Genomic DNA, 13,759 nt, shown 5'->3' on the forward strand with positions numbered 1-13,759 from the left:
ATTGTATTACTATTGATAGTTTTTTCCTGTTAAATGTAAGCAGAATGTCTGTTTTGCTAGTTTCATGTGATAGCCTATGTTCATTTAATATATTTTGTATGAAGTAATTATATTAATATGAAAAGTCTTCAATAAGGTCACTGACCAGTCCTTATCTAGGCTAATTTGTTGTTTTAAAAAGCCACATCATAATCACTTATTTAACATTTAAAAAATGTGTAAATATTTGACTCCTTCAAATGTTAATACTGTCTTCTGCCACTTGAAAACTCATCTGTGGACTGATGTGATGAAGCCTATTTCTCATTTTGTGCTTCATCCCCGTGGAAGAAGTCCAGGAGGCAGCTTTGTTGACTTCAAAGGAAGGCCAACGCAGACCAGCTCAAAAGAGAAAACTCAAGATTTGACCCAAAGTTTTCAAATCATTTTCCTTAGTGAATCTTCTGTGCCCTGAGCTCTTTTGAACTAAAGTAATATGTGTCATTTCCATTATTTGTGATATGAATGTGGTTGCTAGAAGGAACTGTTACTCCACACAATTAACAATAGATTCTCAGTTTTCTTAAGAATTAGGCTGAGTTTTCACTAAATGAATAGAATGTCTGGATTTACTGTATTCGTGAACACTCAGCTTGCTATGCTAATAGGAGTAAACAATAGAACAGGTAACTCGTAAAGGCAGGAAATATCCTCCTCTGAACTTTTTTCTGTACTAGTATCCAAAATAGATATGCCTCCCCTAATCATTCCATTTGTCTTTAACTTATAGTTGTAATGAATTGTGTTACTGCTCAAGAGCAAATTTGTCAGCTACCCTCAGCAAATGTACAAAAGTGTATGTCACACATTTTATGTACTAGTTTTACTTCTTGCTCCATTTTATGTTTCTAGCCTTATTTTCCCTTTCCCACATTTTCCTCAGCTATTTGCAATGTATTTTACTTTGCTACTTTGCAGTATCATGTGCATCTCTAGAAGCCCTTTCAACCTTGGGACAGTATGGAAAAATTGTATTGCAGATAAAAGAAAAAATATATACACAGGTCAGAGAACAAATGTGGAAATTCTTCTAGTTGCAAAACATGTCTATTCTAACTATTCATTCCAGAAGTGAAGAAATAAACATGGGGTAGGTTTGGTGATCAACTAAGCCCACTAGGGCATAGGTTCAAGCCAATACTCCAGAAATCATCCAGTCTTCATAGGCCTCTCTAGCGTGGTGAATCACAATGACATTTTGGGCATCAAGAAACTAATGTCAGTCTAGAGTTAATCTCCAGTCATCCCCAAAAGTCCAGTTAGTTCCCCTTCCCAGAAACAGTCATCTGAGTAAATGGACTGAGGTCCTATTGTGGAAGACCGGGAAAAAGATTTACAGTGAGGATGCTGGTTCCAGAGACTTGATCTCTTCATTCAATGAGCTCAGGGGCTATGAACTGGCTCAAGTCTGGAACTGGTTAAGCTATGGCTCTCTGTTGTAGTGACTTGAGTGATACCTCTGTTAGCCAGAAAGGAAATACTTCTACTATCCAAATCAAGAAAGACATTAGTAAGCTTCTCATCTATTTCAGTCCTAGAGAAAAAATAAGTTATAAATACCAGCTACAGGCCGGGTGTGGTGGCTCATGCCTGTAATCCCAGCACTTTGGGAGGCTGAGGCGGGTGGATCACCTGAGGCCAACAGTTCAAGACCAGCGTGGCTAACATAGTGAAATTCAGTATCTACTAAAAATTCAAAAATTAGCCAGGTATGGCGGTGCGTGCCTGTTGTCCCAGCTACTTGGAAGTCTGAGGCTGGAGAATCACTTGAACCTGGGAGGCGGAGGTTGCAGTGAGTGAAGATCATGCCACTGCACTCCAGCCAAGGTGACTCTGTCTCAAAATAAATACCAGCTACAATCATATGACTAGTTGCAAAACACAGACTATGGTAGTTATAAGTATTTCCTCCTTGATTTAAAATGAATATCGAATATCAATATTTTTCATCTCATATTCCTCTATTATCTAAAATAAGATTTTTAACTGTAGTTAACCTTATATCTCAGTATTTAAACTACAGAATATGAAATAGTGAGTGTAACTCAGATAAAAGAATGAATATTACCCTAGGATGAATAAATGGGCAGGTGAGACTTTGTATATTTCCATTTGGGAAGAAAGTATGTTTTGTGTGGATAAGTGTGCCATGTTACATGGAAGCACAAATTTGGGAATTAAATGTGGTTAAAAGAGGCAGGGGTTGGGTGCCAGATTGTCAAGGGATGGACTGTTGTGATTTGCAGCGTGTCCCCTGGGGTCAGTTGGGAACTGTATTTCCCAAGGCTCCTGCTGTATAACGATTTTGCGTTAGAGTTGGATAAAAGAAGAATTATTTGAAATTTGGTGGGGTAGAGATGAAAAATAAAACAGTTGTTAAGCCTTTCAGAAAGTCTTTTCACAGTAAGATCATGAGGGACACAGCAGAGGTCTACAGCCAGTAGCAGCTTGAAACTCATTCTCCTCTGCACGATGTCCAGCTCTTCCTCCTGACTAATGGCCCTGGGACCCTCAGAGAGCCCAGGCCCATCACCATCTAGTTATAGAGTCAATTTATTTCGAAAGACCTCTCCACAAATTTCTCTGTCACCATCACACTATGGTGGCTGGGGATGCTTAGCTTCTCAGACACATTAGTGGCTCCTCTGATCCTCCGTTCCCTTTTCAGAACTTTACTTCCTCAGCTGTAAGATCTCATTCCTATTGTAAATCCATTATTTATAGCACCCAGTGACTCTGTTCCCCTGACTGAATCATGATGGACACAAATATTATATATTATATATTGATTTTCCACTACAAAAAATGAAAACTTGTTTTTCTCCTGCTTCTTCCCTATCCACCCTCCTCCCATTCTTCAAATATGGTTAGATCAATATTAAGTGGTTCTATTAGTATGACTAAATATGTTATTCAGAGCTGAGTCATGTAGGAAACCGTGACTACAGTTACTTTTCTGGCAACTTTGTGTTTTCTCTGGAATTATCATCACCTTGTTTTCTCCTTTGCAGAGTTTTCTTACCAGAAATTCAACCCAAACTTTCTTCAGGTCGTTTTAATTACCTCTTAATACGCTCATTCATACCATGTAGGCCATCAGTTTCATCTTCTTAATATACCTTTTGAAAGCTCTGGCAAGCTTCAGCTAGACTAGTTCACCTTTGTGCCTGATACATAGTTTTCATTCTAGGATGTCCCCTCACTATCTTCCTAAGGATTCCTTTTCTTTCTCACCTCTGGTGGACTTTGTTTCCTGTGTCTCATATCTTCCTTTTTCCTAATCCTTCATTGTGGTGAAGAATATTCTCCAAGAGTTTCCTAAAAATTTTGCATAGGGATAAATATTTTGAAATTTTACACATCCAAAATATGCCCCTATTCTACCCTCCCAACTGATTGTTTGACTGTATAAAATTCTAGATTGAAATCATTCTCCTTTAGTATTTTGAAGGCATTTCTTCATGGCTTTTTACCTTCCGATATTGCTTGGCAGAAGGTGAAAACCATTCTGATTACTGATGCTTTTTTATGTTCCTTGTCCCAGAAGTTTAGAAGCTAGAAATTTCACTGAAAGTACTTAGGTGTGGATCTTTTTTCACTGACTTTGCTGGAAGTTTGATGACCTTTTGCATCTGCAAATTTATGTCCTTCCAGTCTTGAAATATTCTTGAATTGTTTTGTGGATGATTTTTCTCCCCTTCATTTTCTTGCTCTATTTTTTTTTAACATCTATTGTTCAAATATTGGACTGTATAGAGTGGTCGTCTAATTTTTCTTCATTTTCTCCCTATTTTTCATCTCTTTCTCTCTGCTGTTTGGAATATTCTCTCAGTTTTATCCTCCAACTCTTCTAATGCATTTTTCATTGCTTTTTCTCATTTTGTTAAAATGCAAGAGGTCTCTTTTACTTTATACAAATTTCTTTACTGTATATTAGTCTGTTTCTTCCAAACTGCTTTTCTCTGTGTTTGTGTATTTACCTTTCATCTTTAAGGATTTGAGGATTTTCTTGATATGTGGTAATCCTTAGATATATGCTTATATTTAAAAGTGAAATAAAAGGCTGATTAATAACTCATCACACTTGGGTGATGCTTTTCAACTTGAGCTTTACCAGATGGTAAAAATGGACCATACATAAACTGACTGAGATATTTATTAGGGAAATCCAAATATAATTTATTTAATTGTTTTCACTGGTTGGCTGGATTTCCCAGAGAAAAGTTTGCCAGGATTCTTCCAAAAGGGTAACTCCTGGAGGAACAGGGAGGGTTGGGGGTGGATAGTGATTGTCTTCTCTTTTATTCTTCTTTTCCTTGTGGACCCTTCCCCTTTTGAAAAAAAAGGTATTTTGCTGAAGATTTAATGGAGTTTCTAGAAAGAGCAAAAGTAGAAGCATGCAAATCTGTTCTATTGTTGTTTTTCTTCATGTGTTTTGCCTTTATTCATTCAACAAATATTTAATGATGTCCTTTATATTGACATTGACATTGTTAGGGTGCTGAGGATACAGCAGTGAGAAAGGAAGATAAGAACTTTCCCCTTATGAAACTTACATCCCAACTGAGAAGAGTTAAAATATAAAAAGTAAATAAATAAACAAGAGATTGTCTTTGACTTTCAAGGCTTTTATTTTATTTTAGTACTTTTTATTCTGATACAATATTTAAAAGTCCCAAATAGCCTTTACCAAGTATCACCAGTTACTTAAAATTTACTTCATTTCTTTTATCATTCACTTTATAGCTATGCATTTTAAAAATAGAAACTACTGATGAGTAAACTTTAAACATGGTCTGTTACTCCAAAATACTTCAGTGTATACTTCCTGAAACAGTAACACCTACTTATATAACCTCAATATTATGAAAATTAGAAAACTTAATATTGATGTAATATTATTATCTAATCCAAAGTCTATATTCAAACATTCTGAGCTGTCCAATATGTCCAATAAGTTACAAACTTGTTCTCCAAACCAGGATTGAGTCAAGAAATATATACTATATCTAGTTGTGATGCTTGTTTGTCCCCTTTAGCCTAGAACTGTTCCTCAGGCTTACTTTGTCATTCATGTCCTTGATGTTTTTCAAAACCACAGTTCATTTTGTCCAGTGTCCTTTAGTTTGGCTTCTGATGTTTCCTCATAACTAGATTGAGGTTATGCTTTTTTTTAGGAGAAATGTCATGGAATTGATGCGGTATCCGCCGTAGGACATAACATCAAGAGGAACATGATGTTGGTCTATCCCATCATGTCAAGAAGAAGAGGATGTTGATCTGTTCCATTACCCAGTACTTGGTTAAGATGTTGTCTGTCAGGATTTTACATGGTAAAGTCACTATTTTTCCTTTTGACATTAATAATTAATATATGGAAAACAATTTGGGACTATGTAAATGTTCTTGTTCTCATTAAACTTTCACCCACTAATTTTGGTATCTATTAGTAATTTTTGTCTGATCAATTATTACTCTGATGATTGTTGATTGGTAACTTTCTAACTATATTATTTTTTCCACAATTCTTAGTTGTCATTCTACTGTAAGAAAGAGCTTTTTCAATTGGGTTCAGTGGCTCATTCTTGTAATCCCACCACTCTTGGAGGCCAAGGAAGGAGGATCACTTATGGCCAAGAAATTGAGACCAGCCCTGGCAATATAGTGAGACCCTGTCTCCACCAAAAAATAAAATAAAATAAAATAAAATAAAATAAATAAAATAATGTTTAAAAATCGCCAGGCATGATGGTTTGTGTCTGTAGATCTACGTACTTGGGAGGCTGAAGTCGGAGGATCACTTGAGCCCAGGAGTTGGCGGTTGCAGTGAGCTCTGATCATATCATAGCTCACATGCATTCTGGCCTGGGTAAAGAAGGGAGAGAGGAAGGAGGGAGGGAAGGAGGGAAGGGGAGGGAGGAAGGAAGGAAGGAAGGAGGGAGGGAAGGAGGGAGGGGTAAGGGAGGGAGGAAGGAAGGAAGAAGGAAGGAAGGAAGGAAGGAAGGAAGGAAGGAAGGAAGGAAGGAAGGAAGGAAGGAAAGTTTCTCTTTTCCAGGAATGATTGATTGGTATCAGTGTGGACTCATGGATTCTTATTTTGTTTAACGAGTTATATTGTATTATTATATTTATTTTGATGCTTGATTGGTCCCAGATTTGGCCTGTGAGAAAATTTTAAACTAGGTTCTGTGTCCTTCTGATATGTTCTCAACATACTTTAAACGCTTTTTTACTTTTTTGTACAACCCTAACTTTCAGACTCATCTTGTATTTTCCCTCTTCAAGCCTTGGAATGTGTCTTTTCTCTGGGTAGTCTTGGCTTCTTTTAGTGGAGAATTATATTATGCAATGAAAATCTGGATGATGAGTGTATGCATTGCTGCTGTAGTGTCATAGCTTCAAGCTCTTTTCAGTGTCAGCGTTAAAACCATGAGTTCTTTATGTACTTCCCTATTCCAATCCAACACTAAGTTTATTCTAGCCTTTCCCCTTCCCATATTTGTAACTACCTCTGCAACAGTGATAAATGTGATTTGGAAATAAATATAAAGAGCCATTACTTCTTTTGTGTAAGTGTCAAGAAAAGCATTACAGAGATGATATATGAGCTTGGTCTTGAAGACTGAGTAGGATTTTATCAGAGAAGTTAGAGAGGGCATTTAAGTCAAAAGTGATAGAAGAGGGAAAACAGAGAGCTATAAAATCAAATAGTTGTCTAACTGACCAATGTGTTATTTGGGTGTGGCACAGAGTGAAGGAGGGAAGATGAAGGCTTATACTGGCAGAGTAGATTACAAACAGATTGTAAGTGAACTGAACTTCCATGCAAACAAATATAAATTTTATCTTCAACGCACTGAAGATTTTCAGTTTTAAGTAGGAGTTGTAACATAGTCAATTATACATTAAAAAGATAATTACTTTGGCAATACTGAGAATGCATTGAAAGAAAACCAATTAAGAGGTTGGTTACAAAAAACTATATATACAAACACATGTATATAATAATATGATTCATTATATATTATATGACCATATTATATATATTATATATACACATACATTACAGTTGACTCTTATTATTTATGATGGGTATATTCTATAAAATCACTATGAACACTGAATAAGTGAATACTGAAATATTGTTCCTATGAGAAATACGGGCTTAGGTTCCTACAAGCCTTTGATCACAACATTTTCATCAACTAATCACTACATAATCTTTTTTTATGTATGCTTCTGTTCAAAGACACTTTATTTAATATATATTGTTAATACATTAACACCAAACTCGTGGCAACAGTACTATGTCTCATGCCTGTAGGAAGCTTATTTAACACATGTATTTTCTTCCATAAGGCACATCATATTCTTCTTGCACTTAGGAATACTGGACAGTACTTTAATATCTCAGTTGGGAACCATTTTAAAGAATGAAACCATCAGCAGGGTACAGCAGCTCATGCCTGTAATAGCAGCAGTTTGGGAGGCCGAGGTGGGCGGATCACCTTAGGTCAGGAGTTCGAGACCAGCCTGACCAACATGGAGAAACCCCATCTCTACTAAAAACACAAAATTAGCCAGGCGTGGTGGTGCATGCCTGTAATCCTAGCTACTCAGGAGGCTGAGGCAGGAGAATCACTTGAACCTGGGAGGCGGAGGTTGTGGTGAGCCGAAATCACGCCATTACACTCCAGCCTGGGCAACAAAAGTGAAACTCCATCTCAAAAAGAAAAGAAAAGAAGAAAGAAAGGAAGAAACCGTCAACAAAAGCACACAAATATAAAAAGCCTGGTACTAAACAGATTGCAAAAAGGACACTTGTTTGCAGTATGAAAGTCAAAACAAGAAGGCAGAACAGCATCTTATCAACACATATTGGAAATATGCACATTGAGAGTCTCAAATTTTTCAACACTCCATGAATGTCCATGAATCCCTGTGAGAGTGCCACAGATATTAATTTTGGGGTTACATGTACAGAGGACATGTACAGCACAGCCACTAATGGACCTCAGATACCTCTGTTGTTCTAAGTGAGAAGGCAAATTTGCAAATATGGAATCTGAATAATGAGTATCAACTGTATATACAGAAATACATACATGAATACATATAAAACTAAACCAGTGCAATGTTAGTGGAAATGAAAAGGAAGGAAGATGACCAGTTCAATGTGGGAGTAGGAGAGGTAGAAAACAAAAATGATGCTGAAGTTTCTATTTTGGAAGACTGGGCAAATGTTGATGTTATTACCCAAAAAAACCATAATCCTAAAGAAGATTAGGAGTGTCTTAGGGGTCTTAGGAAAAAAAGAAAATACAAGTTTAGAAATGTAGAATTTTACAACATGAACAGCATCCTCATAGAAATAGCAAGAAATCAGTTGGGAATAATGTGGAACTGAAGCATGTTGCAGAAGCCATAACTAGAGATATAAAATTTAATTATGAAGTACACATAGAATACAATGAGCCTGTGAAAATGGAGGAGGTTGTCTTAGTATGGAGGCAAAATCCGAAGAGAAAACCTTGAAAAAACAATTAAATGTAAGGGTTCTACAGGAAGAGAAGCAGTGAATAAGCCAAGGAGAAAACTGGGAGGAAATAACTCAAATCTAAAGAACCTAAAAGGACAATAACAAGTAAAGAAGGCTGGCCAATGTTTCCTAAGAAGGACAGAAAGTAAAGGAAATATTTTACATGCAAACATGTATGGAATACAATTCTAAATATGTAGCATTATTTGTATATTTGCCTGTGTCACACTGTAATTTTTATCATGCTTCCAGATGGTAGAAATTATTTAAGATTAGAAAGGTAGGTATTCCCAAAGCATACCAGAGTTCAAATGGACTGATGCAACAGTGTATTGTGGAAATCAGAAGCAACCTATTACTATCAATCTGAAGACAGAGAAAGAAAGATACACATCAAAGATCATGAAAAGTTGATTCATGAAGCCACATTAAGAAACAGAGGTTTGAGTATCTCATCCTAGCAGGGCCTATCCACAAGCAGAGTATGATGAGAGAATAGGAGCAGAAAACTGGGAAAGAAGACAACGGAAAGAGAAGATCAGGCATGATGAAGAATAGGCCAGAACTTCCAGAAAGAAGACTTCTAGATCCCAGAAATGGTAAACTAGACTATTTGAACCAACCCATCTGCTGAAAACAACTAAAAATGATGAACATAATATTAATAAACAGCCAAGGAAGAATTAATATAATAAGGAAATTACAGGCCAAACAAGACCCTAGGAAGGTAGGTAACCACAAAAGCTACTTTCATCCTGAGGGTATTGCCCAACTTAGGAATTTTGAATTTTAATTTTCTCAAAATGAAGAAAGTCCATTGTGGCAAGAGAAATAGAAGCACACACCAGTTGAGGAATAAACTAGAAGACCTGTCTCATAATAAACTGGTACAATAGTTATACCCTAAGCGTCAAGGTAGCTCAGTAGTAAATTGGTCTTCATCATATCTTGCATCCCATATTTACATTATTTGGGTGGTTTAGGACCCTGAATCACTGAATTTAAATTACAGTGATCCTAGACTGATAGTGTCCACAGGTGCTGGCAGAAACAAATTCAAAACCTGTCTGGGAATAAAGTAATTTCATCTTGGACTCCATTATTCCTGCAAATAATTTTTGAAACACAATGACTAGCATAAAATAAAGGATAATCAGATACATACACACAAAAAGCACTGTGGGTATGAAACAACAAACTAAAAAGATCCATGAAGATCCCAAATGTTGGTGTAATCATGCTTACTATAAAACAGTCATGCTTTAATATACTTAAAGAAGTAAAAACGAAGCTTGATGATACCTACAGGGAATAGATTTGGCAGTGAGTAAGATAGAAAGAAAAGGCTAAGGACAATAAGGTTTTGGGAAGAGAAGAAAGAATTTTCTTTGCATCCATACATGCCTATATAATGAATAAAAGCAATAATATCATTTTAATCAAAATGCATTAATAACCCCCTGCTATATAGTACATATCTGTTGTTTTGCATGTCTACTTTCCATTTCCCTTCCTCTAAAAAAGCAATCTTATTTTCCTTAAAGTTACCACCCATCCAACCCCATTCATTTATAAATAAGGCTTACCTTTCTGTAGACAACAAGAGTAGTAACATGACCCCAGCCTGACCAATTAAAATATTCCATTTTCATTGTCACTTTGATTGATTCAGGAGTGAGACTGTTTCCCAAGACAAACCAATGAAAGTAGAACTGTTGATGGAACACCTGAGAGAGCTGGAACTGCTGAGGTTATTAACTGGTAGGTTGTGAGTCTGGTGGCTATCTTGAAGCCATGAAGAAAGAGCTTGCCTGTTGTATTAGTTCATTTTCACACTGCTATAAAGAAATTCCCACAACTGGGTGATTTATAAAAGAAAGAGGTTTACTTGCCTCACAGTTCTGCATGGCTGGGGTGGCCTCAGGAAACTTACAATCATGGCAGAAGTGGAAGTGGGTACCTTCTTCACAAGGTGACAGGAGGGAGAGAGAGAGAGAAGGAAAGGGGGAAGAGCCCCTTATTAAACCATCAGCTCTAGTGAAAGCTCAGTTACTATCATGAGAACAGCATGGGGGAAACTGCCCCTATGGTCCAATCACCTCCCACCAGGTCTCTCCCTCCGCATCTGGGGTTTACAATTCACGATGAGATTTTCATGGGGACACAAAGCCTAAGCATATCACCTGTGAACACCAAAACCAGAAAAAGAAAAGCTGAAAAAGAAAAACAGATTCCTGATGACATCCTTTCTAGATTCTATGTCTAAATGCCTGACACGTTTCCATTTTATGAGCCAGTACATTTCCTTCTCTTACTTAAACCAGATTGAATTGAGTCTCTGTAAATTGCAAACAAAATAGTCCTGGTATAGAAGAACTATATTCAGAGCCCATGGCTAGGCACCAAGGGTGAAATATCTGAAAAAGAGAGAAAGAGTTTGTCAATGAAGGAGACAGAAAATTTAAAAAGAGGAAATGATTAGAAAATTTAGATAATGAGACTGATATATTGCCAACTTATCCTAAAATAATCTCCTTCTCCTGAATTTTCATAGCACCTTAAGAATTATCCTTTCCTGTCCTTTAAAATATTTTACTTTGTAGGTCAGGCACAGTGGCTCCTGTCTTGTAATCCCAGTGCTTTGAGAGGCTGAAATGGGAAGATTGCTTGAGGCCAAGAGTTTGAGACCAGCCTGGATAATATAGTGAGAACTTGTCTCCACAAAATCGAATAAAAATGTTTACTTTGTGTGGTAGCTTACTTTCTATATCTTTGTCTATGCTACAAATCTACATGCCTTTGGGAGCAAATAATCATATGGATTCAGAGTTGTAAAGTACCTCGAACACACTCAGTAGGACTTCCAATTTCATAAATTGAGGTAGGGAACATGTCAGTTTTGTCTTGATATCCTAACTGTATCCAGGAGGTAACATCAATTGAATAAAGGAGTGAATTTACTGAAATGAAAAGAGAAAAGGAAATAACAAAGAAAATAAATTGAGAAAAAGTAAGAAATACAGTAAAGAAAATTTTTGTATTTTGGGGAAGGGAGAAGAAGAGGTTGGAATGCAGAGAAAGAAAGTGAAAAAAGAATGAGAGAAGGTGTAAAAATTTGAAAACTTCAAGCAATATTTGGGGAATTGTGAATGCCTCCAGTTGTGGGCTACATTACAATTCTTTCTTTTAGAATACTGACATTTCCATTTTTTTTCTGCTTATGCAAAAATAATATTTATTTTTTAAATATTCTGAGTACACATCAAACAACAGGAGGAGAGAACCATGGATGTGTTCCTCATGGTGGGTAGGTTCTGATTTAAATCGTGAAAACAGGTTGGAGGCTGGAAGCAACCCACACTGACTAGTAATGGGCTTATAGAAGTTCTTGATCATTCTGGTAGATTGTACTGTGGTTCTTAAGTATTTACTACCCATTTTCTTTAGAGTAATTGTTAATCTTACTCATTGCTATGGAACTTAGCAGTGACTTCTTGTGGGAGAAACAGTTTCCTGCCTCATTGGTATGTCTTGGCCATGTAACTTGCTTTGGTCAACAGCATGTGAGACCCATGCCACATCCAAGCAGAAGCTTTAAGAACATAATGTGTTTTTCTTTTCCTTTTCTTTAGGTGTAAGAATGGCATGTTGCTATTCTATCATGGATCCTGGAATAAGAGGACATGTACAGCAGAGCCACTGATGGACCTCAGATACCTTTGTTGCTCCAAGTTATTGAGATTGAGGGATCATTTGTTACAACAGCAAAGCTGACTCGTATATCATTAAATTGCCTTAGAGGCATGAACACCAATATTTTTTAAAGTAAACTCCTGAGTTACTTTCCTTCCAGGACTACATGCTCTGAAATTAAATTGATTCAGGAAAAAAATATTTGAAATACAATTTTGTCTATATAAACATTTTTTATTTCTCAATACTGATGTTGTACATTAAAGAGAATGCCAAAAAGTCCATTATTTGTGTACAAAATTCACAGATCTACAATGCCTGAGAATGTAAAAAAAAAAAAAAAAAAAAAAAAAAAAAAAAAAAAAGAATCACCATAACTTCTCCCAGCAGAGACTTAGATTGCTTTGCTCTCATTGCAGGAAAAATAGACTTTACTTATAAATGTTGGGGAAAAAAATAGAGAACGGGGACCTGGGCAAGATAGCTGAATAGGAACAGCTCCAGTCTGCAGCTCCCAGCGAGATCAACACAGAAGGTGGGCAATTTCTGCATTTCCAATTGAGGTGCCCGGGTCATCTCATTGGGACTAGTTAAACAGTGGGTGCAGCTCACAGAGAGCGAGCAGAAGCAGGGTGGGGCGTTGCCTCACCTCGGAAGTGCGAGGGGTCGGGGAACTCCCTCCCCTAGCAAAGGGAAGCTATGAGGGACTGTGCTCTGAGGAACTGTGCATTCTGGCCCAGATACTATGCTTTTTCAACAGTTTTCACAACCCTCAGACCAGGAGATTCCCTCAGGTGCCTACATCACCAGGGCCCTGAGTTTCAAGCAAAAAACTGGGTGGCCATTTGGGAAGACACCGAGTTAGCTGCAGGAGTTTTCTTTCTTACCCCAGTGGCTCCTGGAACACCAGCAAGATAGAACCATTCACTCACCTACAAAGGGGGCTGAAGCCAGGGAGCCAAGTGGTGTAGTTCAGCGGATCCCACCCCCACAGAGCCCAGCAAGCTAAGATTGACTGGATTGAAATTCTCACTGCCAGCACAGCAGTCTGAAGTCGACCTGGGACACTCAAGTTTGGTGGGGGGAGGGACGTCCACCATCAATGAGGCTTGAGTAGTCAGATTTCCACTCACAGTGTAAACAAAGCCACCTCAAAGTTCTAACTGGGCGGAGCCCACCGCAGCTCCACAAAGAAACTGTGGCCAGACTGCCTCTCTAGTTTCCTACTCTCTAGGCAGGGCATCTCTGAAAGAAAGGCAGCAGCTCCAGTCGGGGTTATAGATAAAGCTCCCATCTCCCTGGTACAAATTACTTGGGTGGCAGTGGGGATGGCTGTGGGTGCAGCTTCAGCAGACTTAAACACACCTGCCTGCCAGCTCTGAAGAGAGCAGCAGATCTCCCAGCATAGCATTCAAGCTCTGCTAAGGGACAGACTGCCTACTCAAGTGGGTCCCTGACTCCTGTGCCTCCTGACTGGGAGATACCTCC

The sequence above is a fragment of the Rhinopithecus roxellana genome, chromosome 9 (genome assembly GCF_007565055.1).
Source record: "Rhinopithecus roxellana isolate Shanxi Qingling chromosome 9, ASM756505v1, whole genome shotgun sequence".
NCBI lineage: Eukaryota > Metazoa > Chordata > Mammalia > Primates > Cercopithecidae > Rhinopithecus > Rhinopithecus roxellana.